At 43.6% G+C, this 4,719-nt stretch overlaps 1 long non-coding RNA gene across 1 annotated transcript; it reads left to right on the top strand.

Annotated features, from left to right (window-relative positions):
• The first annotated feature begins 402 nt into the window (after positions 1–402).
• LOC122035221 lies at positions 403–995 on the top strand. The gene is made up of 3 exons (XR_006126931.1): positions 403–712; positions 792–880; positions 965–995. It is a non-coding gene; the product is annotated as an uncharacterized LOC122035221 (long non-coding RNA).
• The last annotated feature ends 3,724 nt before the right edge of the window (positions 996–4,719 follow it).

The raw sequence follows: 4,719 nt of genomic DNA, 5'->3' as shown, positions 1-4,719 counted from the left end.
ACGAGTTGACGGGGATAAAAACGGGGCCCGGAAAAGCCTATTCGGGATACCCCATTTAAGTGAGAAAAAGTTGATTTTTTTACTTTTTCTTTTTAAATTCCTTTTCTTTATTCTCCTCACCGAAAACTCTTCGCCCTACCCGAGCCTTCTCCTCTTCTTCTCTCACACCCGACACCGGCCCTAACCGCCGGCCCTAACCGCCGGCCGGCGGTCTCTTCCTCCCCGAAACCCGAAGCCATTGCCTCTTCCCTTCTTCTCTCCCCCGCGCGTGCCTGCCGAGCCTCACCCGACGACTCCACAGCCCGACGGCTGTGCCCTAATCGCCGACGCACCCCTCGGTGCCCTAGCCACCCGGCGCCGCCGATCGCCTTCTTCTGGAGCCACCACAGCCGACGACCGAGCCTCTCTGCCGATTGGGTCGTGCCCTAGTACTGCCGGCCTCCCCTGTGATCTTGCGCCGCCGTTGTCACCCACAGCCGACTGGAACAGTGTGTCCACCCCGCCGAGCCTAGTTCTTCCTCTGTGTGCCACTGCCGAGAGCGAGCAGTATCGAGTCATGCCCTAGACTTGGTTCACCGCCGCTCTAGCGAGTTGGTCTTCAACCAAAGGCAAAACTCCAAGCTCTAGTGGCTTCACCGTGACCTATGCCTCACCATCGGATCTTCCTGCTTCACCACTAGCTGTCGGCAGAGAGAAAACAAGAAGGTATCGGGTAAGTAAGGTTTATTGGATTTGGATTTCAGATTTGGTACAGGATGTTGTGCTCACCGGGTGGATGTCTGTGGTTGTAGAATCAGTGTAGCTCCGGCCAAGAATTTGCGACAGTAGGTATTTTCAGCTAGCAATTTCCAGCAGCAACCTCCCTGCTGTGAGGATTGAGGTAAGGTGTAGCTTGGTTGGAAATTCTGTATGTTTAAGAATGTGGATTAATTACTGTTTTGGTTTGTTCGTTTTGTTCCAGCAGCAATTTATCTTTGCTGGCTGTAAACAATCATAATTGAGTAACAACTTTGTGACTTCCAGCAGCGGTTGAATTGAGGTAAGGTTTATGGTTTTGATCTTTGTGTTAGATTATTGCTAGTTGTGTTAGCAATAATTATTGATTTAGGTTTAGAAGTTGTATAGCGGTGTAGTTGGGGTTAATGAAACTAACCCTAACTGGTTAGTGGATTAGAAATTAGTTTATCTATTTGTTTATAATTAAATTAGTTAAACTGTGGGATTTAACACAGGACTTTGACGCGAGATGAGTATCTCGGAGTCAGATTGGACCTTTCTATTTTCGGAGGCGGGTACTTTTGACTTATTGTCTTTTGATATGCTTAGTAATTAAATTAACAAGATGCATTAATTGTGTTTCTTACTTGTTTCGGTTAATCACTGCCCAATACATGCTACCTGTTGATTGATTGTTTGTTTACATCTTGTATGGATATGTACCTGATTCCACATGCTCATGGGTAGTGATATAACTATATTTTACCATGTCAGGACCTATGTTTGATACATTATATGATCAGATACCTTGATATGATTCATTCGCTTTGGTGCACATTATGATATGTCCAGAGATTGGTTTAGTATATTACCATGTTTATTGACATGCACCATTCGCATGATTGCATGCTGAGTGATGATTGCTCCTTTATTGTCGAGCACTTTGCCAGTTTCATCACTGTTCGGTGCTCCGTTGTGACGCTCATGGGTAGCGGGACACAGCATGGTAGCACGTCAGTTTGACTCTTCCGGTGCTCCGTTGATCCGCTCATGGGTAGTGTGACGCAGCGTGTAGCACCTCCCCGTCATAGTGTACCGGGAGATGAGAGCATTGCGCTCCCCCATTTATGATTTGGGGTAGGAGTACGTATGTACTCCGACAGCATCCCGTCCACTCGATCACTCATCAGGAGTAGTGTTGCAGAGTGCACGGTTGTCACAGCCCTACCCACTCGGTCCCACCGTTTTTGTGAGTTGGCTGACTGGCGTCAGGGGTGACCATGACATTGGCATCATATGCATGATGCATTTACTGTTTGTGTTTGTGTTTGTTGCACTTATATGCTGCACATTGCTTGGATACCTTGATTGACATGCATACAGGTCTTCTATACCTTTCGGACTGTTTGTCCTTTTACCGGGTCCTGGTTAGTACAGATTCTCTCCTGTCTTCTTCGGTTTGTAGTTACCTTTATCTTTATCAGGAGACTGTACGCATGATTAGTGCTAGGTGTTATTTCTTTACTTTGCATATCAATTGTACCTGCTGAGTGTTGGACTCACCCCGCCTCCATTGTTGATATTTTCAGGTTGATGCTGTCAGGAGAGAGTTCCAGTTGCTGGTCCCTGCAGACCTCGAGGATGTGATTGGTTTTTCATTTGGTTTCCTTTTCTGTTCTAGACTATTTGGACTTGTTATGTTCTGGATTTATTTACTTATGGACATGGTATAGATTTTATTATATCGATGGATTTGGATTTGGTTTTTATTCTACTACATGCCTGCCTGGACGGCAGAAGAGGTGAGTTCGTCGGATTTGAGCTTTACGAGTGTAGTGGAGTAGGGTGGATTTCGAGTCAGAGTATTATTTTACTGTTTAATTATCTTAACTGCGTGGTTGTGACAGCCAGAGGCTGAATAGATTATATATAACTGCGTGGTGATGTTTTATTTTGTTGTTATTATTCCAGCCGCCTGTGGCTGAGGTATTTGTGAGATGTAGAAAAGTTTCAGATTGTCCACCGTACAGGGGAGATGCTGCCGAAATTTTCTCGGACAGGGACTCCTCTGGGGTGTGACAGTGGGTAAGGTAGCATATGAGCTAGAGCTACCCCAGGAAATGTCAGCTGTCCATAATGTATTTCATGTCTCTATGCTGAAGAAGCATATTCCAGATGCCACCCAGGTGATTGAGCCCCAGTCGGTACAGATCCGCGAAGACCTCAGCTACGACAGTCGGCCTATTCAGATAAAAGATCGAGCAGTTAAGAAATTGCGGAACAAGGAAGTACCATTAGTCAAGGTTATTTGGCACAATCACACAGCAGAAGAGGCAACTTGGGAGACAGAAGCCAGCATGAGACAGAAGTACCCAGAATTATTCTAAGTTTGAGGACGAACTTTTTATAAGGTATGGGGGATTGTAATGCCCGAAAATTCTCAAAACTATTTTAGAAATATTCTATGATTTTTCTGGAATTTTAGAATATTTTTATGGAATTTTTAGAGTAGCGGAAGTAGCAAAAATAAAAAGAAAACGAAAATAGCTTAAGCGGGAATTGAACCCGAGACCTATTGGGTCCTACGACTTATGGTGAACCATGGTAACCAAGTGAACCCAGCAGGGCCGTGTTGAAAGGAAAGGGAAACAATTTTATTTAAGTTGGAGTTGGGTCGGAATTATCACTTAATATAAATAGGAAATAATTAGGTGAAGAGTTATTTTTCTTGGATCGTAGCTTTCTCCACCCCAACCTAATTCCGCCGCCCACTTCTCCTCTCCCTCTCTCGGCGCCAACCACAAGGAAGGCTGAGGTTCGGCCCAAGGACACTTTCCGGCGATGACTTCGACACGAGGACGCTCCCCTCCGCGAGAGGAACGTATAGACGCGAGAAGATCGTCGAAAGGATCGTCTCCTCCGGAAATCCAGCGATTAGAATCGTAAGAAAATCCAAACAGGAGGTAAGAAACCCCTCACCTGCAGTATAAGTAGCTTTCGTGTGAATTCCATGTTTTAGTTTAGTAATATGTAGACTTTCGGCACAAGGATGCGAATTAGTGCATACTAAGTGTTCGATTAAATTATTTAGCACAGAAAAATACAACTTAGGCATTTTAATAGCTCAGTAAATGCAATAAAAGCATTTAAATAGTTTAGTTAGCCTTGCCACAGCATATATGGGACTACGGTCCAATGGGTGGGCACCCATAGTCGCCTCTAGGTTCAGATAACCTAGTAAAAGCAAGGTAAATTAATTAGCTATGATCCAGTATTTTACTTCCAGTAGGGGCACTGTACAGGATTAGATATCCATTGGGCTGGGCTCCCATAGTCGGTCCCTAGGTTTAGATAACCTAGTAAACCTTACTAAATTCAGGATTTGCAACCCCGGGTCTAGTTAAGGATGCGCGCATAGCATGTACAGTTGCCGGGCCCACTAGCAGTATGATTATATATTTTAATCTATTATATTATAGTTTTTCAAAACTCACAAAGATCAGTTATGTTAGTTGAGTTTGAATTCAGTTCCAGACTAGTTTAATTCATGTTCAGCTCAGTTTTCCTTGTTGTTACACATGATAGTTATGGTTAGCTTTGTATGCCATGCTTTGGTATTCATGTTCAGCTTTTATTACACATGTTTAGATGATAGTATGCCATGACTAGCTTTGATTTCTATGTACGATAACATGCCATGTTTCAGTCTAATCAGTGCACTTTCAAACAGCATGTTTTAAAAGTATATTGCATCGAATGCATGTTTTAGTGAGGTAGATGGTTTCTTACTAAGCGAAAGCTTATAGATACTTTCTTTTCCTTATACTGCAGATAAAGGTAAAGGAAAGATGGACTAGCGGAGGCTGGAGGACAATGCTACGAGGATGTGTGTGGGCAGGAACTTGGAATAAAAGATCTTAGGGATCTAACAAGCTTTATTTATGCATTAGAACTTTCAGCAAAATTAGTTAACTGTTAGAACCTTATTATTCTACACATAGT

This window comes from Zingiber officinale, chromosome 11B, assembly GCF_018446385.1.
Source record: "Zingiber officinale cultivar Zhangliang chromosome 11B, Zo_v1.1, whole genome shotgun sequence".
NCBI lineage: Eukaryota > Viridiplantae > Streptophyta > Magnoliopsida > Zingiberales > Zingiberaceae > Zingiber > Zingiber officinale.
The sequence above is the reverse complement of the archived record's forward strand: the minus strand, read 5'-3'. Positions and strand labels throughout refer to the sequence as shown.